This window comes from Schistocerca cancellata, chromosome 2 (assembly GCF_023864275.1).
Source record: "Schistocerca cancellata isolate TAMUIC-IGC-003103 chromosome 2, iqSchCanc2.1, whole genome shotgun sequence".
Lineage (NCBI taxonomy): Eukaryota > Metazoa > Arthropoda > Insecta > Orthoptera > Acrididae > Schistocerca > Schistocerca cancellata.
The window spans coordinates 874,104,817-874,117,888 of record NC_064627.1 but is presented as its reverse complement, the minus strand read 5'-3'; the positions used below and the strand labels follow the sequence as shown (position 1 = coordinate 874,117,888).

General features: G+C 44.4%; 1 non-coding gene across 1 annotated transcript; it reads right to left on the bottom strand.

The window, feature by feature from the left end:
- Window positions 1–12,444: 12,444 nt before the first annotated feature.
- Window positions 12,445–12,551, bottom strand: LOC126163328 (U6 spliceosomal RNA). The gene has a single exon (XR_007535219.1). It is a non-coding gene; the product is annotated as a U6 spliceosomal RNA (small nuclear RNA).
- Between the last annotated feature and the right edge of the window lie 521 nt (window positions 12,552–13,072).

The window sequence follows — 13,072 nt, the reverse complement described above, 5'->3', positions numbered from 1 at the left end:
GCGACCGTAGTGGTCGCTGGGCTCCAGACTGGAGCGCCCAGAACCACACGGACACTCCGGCCGGCGGCATTGTTGCAATAATCGCTATTGTAGTGTTGGGCAGTTGGCTGTTAACAGCGCGTAGCGTTGCGCAGATAGAGGTGAGCCGCCAACAGTGGTGGATGTGGGGAAGAGATGGCGGATGGCGGATTTTTGAGAGCGGATGATCTGGACGTGTGTCCATGAGAAACAGTACATTTGTAAGAATGGATCTCATGAACTGCTATATATATTATGACTTTTGAACACTATCAAAATCTTTCATTTGCTAACTATGCCTATCAGTAGTTAGTGCCTTCAATAGTATGAATCTTTTATTTAGATGGCAGTAGTGGCGCTCGCCATATTGCGGTAGTTCGAGTAACGAAGATTTTTGTGAGGTAAGTGATTTGTGAAGGGAATAAGTTAATGTTAGTCAGGGCCATTCTTTTGTAGAGATTATTAAAAGTCAGATTGCGTTGCGCTAAAAAATGTCGTGCGTCAGTTTAGTGTTGATCAGAATAGGTAAAGAGCGAAATGTTTGAGTACGTTCAGTTCTGCTCAGCTGTTTGAAAATCAAATAACGAAGAGATTTATCAGCACAGTAATTCAATAATTTTTCTATGGGGACGTTTCTATAGGTATTAGGGTTTAAGGACAACAGGTTTAGGTAGGATTTTCTTGGAAATAAATGATGAGGTAAGATAATGGATAATAAATAATGAGGTAAGAAATATGTGAACATATAAATACAAAAAGCATGCTTGGATAGGATTTTTTTTGGTGGAAACAAATGTTGAAATAAGACGAAAGACCTATGGAATGACTTTTGGGTTGGACTGCAGTACCAAATGTTACACTGAAAACAAACCCTGTCCTTTCGTCCTGTGTTATTCTGCTATGTGTTTGTGTACTCTTGTGTATTTGTGTTTTTCCTGTCTGTATGTGTTTAGCTAATAAGAATTATGTTGTAGAATTTTTCTAATAGTATGTTATTTACTTTGTAGAAATGCTTAGACATTATTTATTCTGTTCTGTTTCAATGCTCATATGTGAAATTAATGTTTCGATAACTATTCTAATTATTTTGTATATTTACTTATGTCATAATTCCTGTAACACTGATGTATATGTTAGCTCGATTCTTTTAGAAAGCCCATATTACTCAAATGTACGTTCCTCGAAGTCTTCCATAAACAAATTTGCGATCACAGGAGACAACGGACCACCCATCGCAACTCCATCTGTCTGCTCGTAATACTGGTCATTAAATAAAAAGTAAGTGGATGTCAACACATGCCTAAAGAGATTAGTTAAATCAGCACCAAACCTGGCTTCAATTAACCGCAACGAATCAGACAGAGGAACACGAGTGAAGAGAGAGACCACATCGAAACTCACTAAAATATCAGAGTCATTCAGCCTCAGTCCCTCCAAACGACGTAAAACATCAGCTGTGTTCCTGATATGATATTCTCACGGTCCTACTTGTGGACTCAACAGAGAAGCAAGATTGTTATTGTAATTTTACCTGCTGATAAGGGCAATGCCACCGTTGTTTTAAATAAGCATGATTATGTACAAAAGATGCAACGTTTACTATCTGATTCAACGTATCGCAGAATCGATGCTGACCCCACGAAAAGTGTTGAGAGAAAGACCAACAGCCTCCTGAAGAAAAGTGGTTTGTCGCAGGACACAATCAAGAGGCTTAACACCTATAGTGCGGTTCCCCCTAGGTTATATGGCCTTCCAAAGGTTCATAAGGAAGGGGTTCCTTTCCGTCCTATAGTGAGTAACATCGGCGCCCCGACATATCGTGTATCCAAGCATCTTGCTTCTCTGTTGAGTCCACAAGTAGGACGGTGTGAACATCATTTCAGGAACACAGCTGATTTTTTACGTCGTTTGGAGGGACTGAGGCTGAATGACTCTGATATTTTAGTGAGTTTCGATGTGGTCTCTCTCTTCACTCGTGTTCCTCTGCCTGATTCGTTGCGGTTAATTGAAGCCAGGTTTGGTGGTGATTTAACTAATCTCTTTAGGCATGTGTTGACATCCACTTACTTTTTATTTAATGACCAGTATTACGAGCAGACAGATGGAGTTGCGATGGGTAGTCCATTGTCTCCTGTGATCGCAAATTTGTTTATGGAAGACTTCGAGGAACGTGCATTGGATTCGGCGCCTTTAAAACCCGCCTGTTTCTTTAGATACGTTGACGATACCTTCGTTGTTTGGCCTCACGGTAGGGAGAATTTGAATGTCTTTCTAGAACATCTGAACTCGATCCACCCGAACATTCGTTTTACGATGGAGGTGGAAGAGGATGGTTGCCTTCCCTTTCTCGACGTGTTGGTTAGGAGGAAGGATGATGGATCATTGGGACATGCAGTCTACAGGAAACGTACTCACACCGACTTGTACTTACAAGCTAATAGTTGTCACCATTCGGCTCAGCGTGAAGGGGTACTTCGTACCTTGGTACACAGGGCACATGTCGTTTCTGACGCTGAGACTTTGCCAGATGAGCTGTCCCATCTTGAAGTTACATTTCGTCAAAATGGTTACAGTGATAGACAGATTGAACGTGCGTTGCGCTATCGACCAACTGTACATCAGGTGATTGATAATAGTTCTGAGTCAACACCTAAGTCTACTGCCTTCTTGCCTTACGTAGGAAACACGTCCAATAAGATCGGTCGTATTTTACGGAAATACGATGTGAAATGTGTTTTCCGACCTCCATCTAAAATTAGAGCACTTTTGAGTTCCGTTAAGGATGATCTTGGACTGCGTAAGGCGGGTGTATATCGTGTCCCTTGTAGCTGCGGCATGGCATATATTGGTCAAACTATCAGGACCGTGGAGGACAGATGTACTGAGCATAAACGGCACACACGATTACAGCAGCCAAATAGATCTGCTATTGCCGAACATTGCTTGGATACTGGTCACCCCATGTTATATAATAACACCGAGATATTGGCATGCACGTCCAGCTATTGGGACAGTGTGATTAGGGAGGCAGTTGAGATTAAATTAGCGAGCAACCTCGTTAACAGGGATGGAGGTTTCTGTTTAAACTCTGTTTGGAATCCGGCTCTCTCCCTTGTCAAAAAACAAAGGAACAGAGTCAATGCTGCCTCACCTGCGAATTCATAGTCTCACTATCGATAGCTCTGACTTTGGTCAACTTTGGTGGCACTAGTGTTCAGTGTGTGTGTGTGTGTGTGTGTGTGTGTGTTATCTTTCCTGCTTCGGTCCGAGAACCGAGGTATTCAATTTGCATGTACGCCGCATGTCCGTTGCAGTTTGCCTTGAAAATGGCGGGGTGTTTTCCCGCCGAAATATCGGCGGTCGCTGAAAGTGTTACCTGGCTGAATTCGCGGAAGTTATTTGAAAGTTGTATACGCCAGGAGAAACTCAGGTCTCACATGGTTCTGGACTGACAGGAAGACAGGCATAATGGTAACATAATAGTTGGGGTAATGTGTAAGAGGGTGTCTGTGTGAGTGGATGTTTGGAGGAGGCTTTCGGGAGAGTGAAGGAAAAGAACACGCAATTCCAGGCCAAGCCTTAGGATGTTGATGGAGAGGAGTAGAAAGGAAGGGAGCCCTGACGGGAGAGGTGGGCTGGATTCTGTTTACATCTAGTAGAATGGGTATATATCAGTGCGGATTTCATGGTCAGCCAAGGAACGAAGATGATTATAATTTCATTGGGAGAGGGTGTGGAGAGCGTGGAGGCGTAGTAGTGGGAAAATTTAGTGGCAGAGGCGAGGCAGAGTATCAGGACCAGAAAGGGGTGGGGGTACTGGGTAGGGAGCGGGGGGGGGGGGAACTAGAGGGTGAGGTGTTCGGGATGTAAGAGGAGGGAGGGGAATTTTATAACTTGGTATAGGATGTAGTTGGGCAGGGTAAGAGGATTCGAAGGGTTAGGTGGAATGCATTGTATTCTCAGATGTGTATGGCGTGATAAAAGGACGGAGGAGATGAAGTCCATGCCACATATCCATGGTAGTAATAAGACGAGTTGTAAGACAATATTAATAAGACATAAGTTTCGGTAATGTGGAGAGGAAGCGGCGAGCTGAATTAAGTTGTACGTTTAACCAGCATTTGCCTTTCATTTTGAGTGAATTGTAAAATAAACGAGGCGCGTTCAATAAGTAATGTAACACATCGGTTACGAAAATGCGAAATTTGTTGTGAGACATGGTGGGATATTCTCACTTTAGTCTTTATAGTTTCATTAAGTTCCAATAGATGGCGGCGCTTGTCATAGCGGCCCATAATCAGTTAGAGGGCCCGCACAATAGACAAGCAAGGTTGGCTGCCGACCTGCCTTCAACAGCTCAGATAGAAACATCGCCAGTGGATGTAAACAACAACAGACTTTCCGTATAAACACGGAATTACTTTCGTGAAAAGCCACGTGACAGAGATCCACCAATAGGAACTTATGTGACTACATGTAGAACTCCGCCAAATCGGCGTTATAAGCGCGCCAGTAGAATCAGACTGGCATCGTGTATCTACAGCTAGGACAGCTCCGGCAACGCCTGCTCTAACATAGAAGACACTCGCCGTAGCATTCAGTACAAAGTTGTATCTTTGTAATTGTGTAAAGTAGTATTTTCGTTATTATTTTCTTTTCATTGTCTTGTACTCCTATCTGGTTTTTGCCACAGCAAGAATTCTTGTGTTTTTTGTTGTTCTTGCGTTTGGAAATTAGTGCACGCCAAAAGAGCGTTTTTGTTATAATAAAGTGTGTTCAAACCTGATCGTTAGTTCCTTCCTGCCGACCGCTGGACACTACAGCGCTATATGTACACTCCTGGAAATTGAAATAAGAACACCGTGAATTCATTTTCCCAGGAAGGGGAAACTTTATTGACACATTCCTGGGGTCAGATACATCACATGATCACACTGACAGAACCACAGGCACATAGACACAGGCAACAGAGCATGCACAATGTCGGCACTAGTACAGTGTATATCCACCTTTCGCAGCAATGCAGGCTGCTATTCTCCCATGGAGACGATCGTAGAGATGCTGGATGTAGTCCTGTGGAACGGCTTGCCATGCCATTTCCACCTGGCGCCTCAGTTGGACCGGCGTTCGTGCTGGACGTGCAGACGTGCAGACGTGCTTCATCCAGTCCCAAACATGCTCAATGGGGGACAGATCCGGAGATCTTGCTGGCCAGGGTAGTTGACTTACACCTTCTAGAGCACGTTGGGTGGCACGGGATACATGCGGACGTGCATTGTCCTGTTGGAACAGCAAGTTCCCTTGCCGGTCTAGGAATGGTAGAACGATGGGTTCGATGACGGTTTGGATGTACCGTGCACTATTCAGTGTCCCCTCGACGATCACCAGTGGTGTACGGCCAGTGTAGGAGATCGCTCCCCACACCATGATGCTGGGTGTTGGCCCTGTGTGCCTCGGTCGTATGCAGTCCTGATTGTGGCGCTCACCTGCACGGCGCCAAACACGCATATGACCATCATTGGCACCAAGGCAGAAGCGACTCTCATCGCTGAAGACGACACGTCTCCATTCGTCCCTCCATTCACGCCTGTCGCGACACCACTGGAGGCGGGCTGCACGATGTTGGGGCATGAGCGGAAGACGGCCTAACGGTGTGCGGGACCGTAGCCCAGCTACATGGAGACGGTTGTGAATGGTCCTCGCCGATACCCCAGGAGCAACAGTGTCCCTAATTTGGTGGGAAGTGGCGGTGCGGTCCCCTACGGCACTGCGTAGGATCCTACGGTCTTGGCGTGCATCCGTGCGTCGCTGCGGTCCGGTCCCAGGTCGACGGGCACGTGCACCTTCCGCCGACCACTGGCGACAACATCGATGTACTGTGGAGACCTCACGCCCCACGTGTTGAGCAATTCGGCGGTACGTCCACCCGGCCTCAGCGTTAATCACAGTAAATAACTTATTTTTGTATGCATTGGGTATATTTGCGTGGGGCCTAGTAAAATTGATAGATTGCCGTTTGTTGTTTAGTCTTTTTGGCACATATTTTAGTTTGGAGATTGTGTATATGTTTGGTGGTGCGTATGGCTAAACTTTGCCATTAATATGATAATTAGGTGGTGCAAATGCCGGTATACTGGCAGATATTTCGGTGGGACACCCTTACACGCCCTCCACGCATATCAGAGCCCTATCCATGCTGTTACCATAGTTTTGGAGCCATGTAGAGAGGCATTCGTGGCACTCGATTTGCTATGGACGCAGAGGTGCCACAGGAGTACAACCATGGTTCCGTGGGCAGCCGCAGACATTTTTCCAAGAAGGCATTGGCCACCTTGTCTCACAGTGGGATTAATGTATTACCAGTGATGATTACTTTTAAAATAATAAGCATTTCACGTGCTGTTTTTTCACCTGTCTCGTTTTCATTTCACTGCCCCATGTGATGGCATGTGCTAGGCATTTCTCGGATGCATGAAACTTAGCCAAGCCGGCGTTGCTTCTTGAAAAGTGTACTGAAGCATTACAGTGATCACACAAATATGGTTGATTGCCTGCGATTGGATGAAAATGTAAAGATTTGTTATTGACATTTCCAGTCATTTGAGAGAGACGTAAGGCTATCAGGATCTAGGAGAAATCAGACAATGGAATGGTGGGTGGCAGAGGAAAGACTACTGTTTTGAGGAGGTGGAGACAGTGCCAGTGAAGCCGAACCTCATGGACAGCAAGGACGCCTCGTTTTCCCATGTCACCGCTCCCACCCATGCCCGTCTTCCAGTTATGTTTAAAATAAATTTTCTTGCCACAGTGGTGTATACCATTATCCACCACTTTACCATTGAGTATTACATATGCAGTCCGACCAATAAGTTAAGAGTGGCGAGCCTTACACTAAAATCAGCGGATTGTTGTGCGTATCTGTGCGTGTGCGTGTGCTTTTCTATTATTATCTATGTTTTATTCGTATGCTATTAATATCCTAATGATGACAGTTTTCTCTTGTGCATGATTGTGGTAGTGTTAAGAATCATATTTTTCCGTTTTTGGTCCTTTAATCCTATACCTCTGTACTAATTGTCCATGTAAATACTCATTGCCTACCACCTTATTTCCTGTTTGTTTCCTTCTATATGCATATGTATTTCATGTCTTATCAATTCAACTTGTTATCTGTTCCCTAAGTATTTTGCGTCACAGTGGCAACTAACCAATCTCATTTTATTTGTGCTTTGTATTACTTTATGCTGGTTTCATCTTAGTGATTATTTCAAGTTCAGTGCATAATTACAACTAATTTGATAGCCAATTCACACAATATAAATTTTAAAATAACTTATTGGTATATGTTGTGTATGTGTAACCAATTTTATGTCTTCTGTACTGGTCTAGCCGTGAAGAAAAAGTTTGATGGTTTTATTTGAGATACGTGTTTTCGATGTGTAATCGACAGCGCGATTCATCCTCTATACCTGCAGTTCAGCAACGGCCTTGTTAGCGTTCTGGACGGGGCACACGCGCGGTCTGTCTGTCGACTTAAGGCTGTCCTAGATCAGCTTGGCCTCAGTTGTTGCTGACCGATACCAGGAGAACAGCCATCCAAAGGCCGCGAGTAGTAGCTATGTGCACGTGGTTGGGGACATGGACGGGGAATGGACGCTGCAAGCCACTGCTGGAACTAAATAGCTCATTGAGCGAAAGTCTGCCTTGCCAATCCGACATTTTATATGCCTGAGAAACACGAAGCTCGAATCTGGTGGAATAAGCGCTTGGTATTAAGTCCGCTATTTTTTATCTACGGAAAATGCAATAATGTCGAAGTGGCTGATTCTAATGGACTCTATGGTTGATTCCTAATTTGTAGAATCTACGGGAAACCATTTGGAATTATCTCTGCTGTCGTGCTCTTATACTGCGTGTTTCAAGCTTCAGTCAACCACAGTGGCCGGCCGATGTGACCGAGCGGTTCTAGGCGCTTCAGTCTGGAACCGCGTGACCGCTACGGTCGCAGGTTCTTATCCTGCCTCGGGCATGGATGTGTGTGATGTCCTTAGGTTAGTTAGGTTAATTTTAGTTCTAAGTTCTAGGGGACTGATGACCTCAGCTGTTAAGTCCCATAGTGCTCAGAGCCATTTGAACCAATCAACCACATTACCAATCAACCACATTGTTGCTAAGAGGCGTTTACCAGTACTCACATTCGTAAACCTGTTATGCTTCACGCTTATTACTCTCCGCTCTCTTTGTGCCCTGTGGATAATTCATGAGATTTTTGACAGTTACTATATACTCAGAAACCATATGGGCGTTCTAATTCAAATTATATTTACATAGGCACAAAGGAATTACAGACATTGGCTGCGAGCGGGCATTGGTTAAATCAGTGAGGGTAGTTGAAATATCTGCCGGACCAGGATTCGAACCCGGGTTTCCTGCTTACTCGGCAGATGCGCTGATCAAATGGTTCAAATGGCTCTGAGCACTATGGGACTTAACTGAGGTCATCAGTCCCCTAGAACTTAGAACTACTTAAACCTAACTAACCTAAGGACATCACACACATCCATGACCGAGGCAGGATTCGAACCTCCGACCGTAGGGGTCGCGCAGTTTCAGTCTGAAGCGCCTAGAACCGCTCGGCCCCACCGGCCTGCTTGCACTGATCACTGCGTCATCTGGACACAGTGGGCATCGCAAATGCACGGACTACCCTCGACAGCGCTTCCCATCACACCCACATTCTGAACTTATCAGCACACTACTAATGTAGCGCCCTTGCCCAATATCCTCATTAAGCACGGCATTTCGCAATTCCCTTAAGATTTGGAGCCCCGTTGACATCCGCACTTTAGAGTTCACTGGCGTCCTCGCCTTAATTATATCTAATTCATAGTGGCAACTGGATCAAAATAGTGTCTCTCCTTGTGGACGGGAATCGGCGAAATAAAACAAGTAATGAGGGTAATGGGCAAGGGGCACTACAGAAGTAGTGTTGGGGTAGGTTGAGAATTCGGGTCTGATGGCAGGCGTGTAATGGTAGTCCATGGAGTTGCGATGACCGGTGTGTCTGGCTAGTGCAATGGTCAGCGTATCTGTGTACTAAGCAAGAGACGCACGTTCGAATGTTGGTCTGGTACAAATTTTCAAATTCCCCAGTTGATTTAATCAATACTCGCTCGCAGACAAGGGTCGGTGATTCCTTTGCATCTCAACTCATAGTGGCTGCTGGATGAAAATTGTTTCTGTTATGTCAGACATATCAAAAAGAACAGTCACCATACATATATATGCATACATTTTCATGCGAAGTTTAGAAAGACAAGCTATGTAAAATGCTGAGGATTTCTGCCTCGCTATGTTACAAATGTTCCTGTTTTTTGGGGTAGAGCCGAATTTGTAATTTGGGAGTATTATTTGCGCTGGCTTGGAGATGCAGTTGAAGCCCATTGGGCATTGTTTATTAAATTTATTTGCGGATCTTCTGTCATTGGCCATTTGTTTTATACTGTGTTTTAACGTGGCTCATTGCCTGCCCTGAGCTGATAACTAAATATCCATTTAGATTACTTTACTGAATGTAACATTCGCTAATGGAAATTACTTTCTCTTTGTTTTGGTTAATAGTGTCCTTTGCTGGAAAAGAACCACCAGAATTTGGTGATGTCCACAATTAAAGCAACAAACGAAAATTTTGCAATATTGCGTTTGTTTTGCCACAAAATACAATAAACAAGTGATAGTAAAGTAAGAACAACGTGTAGATTGCAAAACGTAAACAATCGCAACAACTATGGCGGTAGGTGAAAATGTTCGTTTTTTTTTTTCAATTTAACGGGTTTGTACACACATACCGAAAACTGGTTAATGTGCTCAGTATTGAGTGCGACCACCTCTGGGACCAAAATAGGCACGACAACGACAGGACATGCTGAGAACGATGTCATCAGACCCACGTTGAGGCAATAAGGCCCGTTCTTCTTGCAGAGCTTCTCACGAGTCCTCGAGAGTGGTTGGTGGATTCTAACGTGATGCAACCCGCCTCCCTGGTGCACCTCAGGTATGCTCTGAGATTCAAATCGCGAGAGTGAACACTCCACGTCAGGCGTGGAATATCTTTCGCCTCTAAGAAAACATCAACCACCCATGCTTTATGAGGTCGGGAAGTATTGTCCTTGAAAGAGAAGTATGCCCCACAGCACCTAGCATCAACCGTGCATGAGGTCCCAAGATCTCGTCAAGACACCTGCCAGCAGTTAAACCTTTCCGGTTCACCCGCACAATTTGATGAAGAGGTGTTAGGGTGGCCAACGTAATCCCTGCCCACACCATTAGGGATCCTCGTCGATTTCTGTCTCTTTCCACAATTTTTGAGTCCCGAAATCGTGTTCCCCGTGCGCACCATAAGCGAATCCGTCGAGAGCCACTCTCCAGACCATATCTGCAGTCATGTGTGAAAGAAAATTGGCCCTCTGTTCGAGCGTCCAGATGGAGTCCTAGACAATAAAGGCCACTCTGCCGAAGCCGTGTTTACTCACTTTGCCTCGGTACAGCATGAACAGTGGGTGCTGCGAGGTTAAATGCCAGTTGCAGTGCAGCACTAAGGCGGAACGTCAGCGAAATAACGGTCCTCTCTTTATGATGTCACACGTGGTCGGCCGTGACGTGGTCTTCGGGATACAGTTTCGGTTTCTCTAAACTGTCACATCATCCGAGAAACAACATAACGATTCATGTTAAGTCATCTGGCCACATCAGTTTTCAACTGTCCTGCTTCCATTCTTCCTACGGCCCTCTACTGCAGAGTTACTGGTAGTCATCTTCTCTGTGCCATACTGCACCGTCTGTGACAGTACACACAGCAATTGTGGTCGTGGGACTACCCGTAAAACAATACTCCGTTTGATAGGTGTCCCGACGTCATTGTTGGCGTGGTTGCCCGTTGATCGGAATACCATCTTCTTTGCAGAACTCGATCCTATGTACATCTGTTAAACTTGTGTGACTATATCGTGAATTATTCTCAGGACGGGGAAATAGCAGTTTGTTGCTTTAATTTTGGACACCATTGTAGTTTTGTAACTTCACTTAAATTGCTCATTTCGTAATTCTAATACTGCGGACGTAAGATGATATTTTTGACCGAAGCCGCTACTATTCGGTCGAGTAGCTCCTCAATTGGCATCACGAGGCTGAGTGCACCCCGAAAAATGGCAGCAGCGCATGGCGGCCGGGATGGTCACCCATCCAAGTGCCGACCGCGCCCGACAGCGCTTAACTTTGGTGATCTCACGGGAACCGCTGTATCCATTGCGGCAAGGTCGTTGCCGCGTGAATGATTCCCTGTCACAAAATTTAAAACTTCGGCTTCACTTTTTCTGTCTTCTGTTGCCACAGGAGACTGGTTGACGAGGCACTGGATAGAAGTCTTCAACACACTTAGTGATTTTGGGTAGGACCAGGATTTTCTCGAGTACTCGGCAAGATCTTTCATCTTTCGCTGAGGTGTAACGACGGAAGTTAGTGTAAGCTTCGCATATTTATCTTTTTATACACGAGGAAATTTCTAATAAATTTTCCGTCTCAATGTTTTCCTTTTCTTTATTGAACCGAGAGTGCAACAACCTCAGCTTTCTTAGAATTTTCCGAATTACGTTATTAAACCAGAGTGGATATTTTCCGTCTTTAGTGCATTTACTCGGCTCATACTTCTCCACTTACAGTGCGTTTCACTTAACTCATAATTCCTCTACGTCCGTCATACTGGAACTAAATGATGTCTATTTATTGTCTAAGTAGGATGCTAATAACTGATTGTCTGCTCTTTCCAGAATGAAAAATCTCCTAGAACACATGACTGATTTATCCATTCCTCCTGCTACAAGTCTCACCCACTCCTATTACATTTTCATTAGAGTCACGATTAAGTCATTCACTACACTGTATTCGACAATGCACAATTCGTTTGGTTTCCTATCACTCAAAGTAATAAATGCTACATCCGTCTCTCCTTTACTTGACAAGCAATGTAAATTTTTGAATGTATTGCACAATAAAAAATGTAAATGTTTTGTGACTATAGCCTCCCTTCTGGTAGACCGGTGCAAGTCTTTCGATTTTTTACGCAACTTCGGCGACTTGTGCGTCGATGGGGATGAAATGATGATGGTTAGGACAACATAACACCTTGTCCTTGAGCGGAGAAAATCTCCGATCCAGCCGGGAATCGAACCCGTGACCTTATGATTGACAGTCTGTCGCGCTGACCACTTTTTTTTTTAATCTCATTGGGTGTTCTCTTTCGTTCGTTGTATCTGCTTGGGGCGGACGTCGTAACACACCCGTTTTGGTTCGTTGTTGATCGGTGAACTCAGTTTTTTTATTACAGAGGACAGCTAACCCTCTGACCGAACACGCTGAGCTACCATGCCGGCATATGTGGAACGCTTCACGATTTTGCGTGTCATCCTTGCGCAGGGGCCATGCTAATCTTCTCTGTATCGTTCCAATTTTAGTATATGTACCGCCGAAGCGAGTACATCACTCAGCTACCGGGGGCGGACTATCTCAGAATTAAAGTCTATGTGGAGACGAGTCGTCTCCACATAAGTGGCTGTAGCCTAATGATCATCGATCCTGAAGATTATTTAAGTAGAGCAGTACATTTTACTTTTGAATGTATTACTATATTTAACGACCGATTACAGTTTCAGTGTCGAGGATAATTTAATTTTATTTGATGCAATAATTCGAACGTTGTCACGAAAGTTGGTGTAAATAATTTTATAGTATATGACGATGAATAGTCTGGTTCGAGCAGTGTTCCATCTCTACTGACCTCCATGTAGATAAAACAATAGTAATCCTTGTTTATAACTGTCAAGTACAATAATGATACAAATATTAGCATTGTCGGAACTGTAATATGTTTTGATAACTTATTAGTTTTTGTGTAACGGTAATTGTAGGTGACGTGCCCATTAATTCGCTCCGTTGTTCCAGATGAGCTGAAAAACTTAAAGTGACAGAGTGATATTTCATATACAGGTGCACGGTTAGC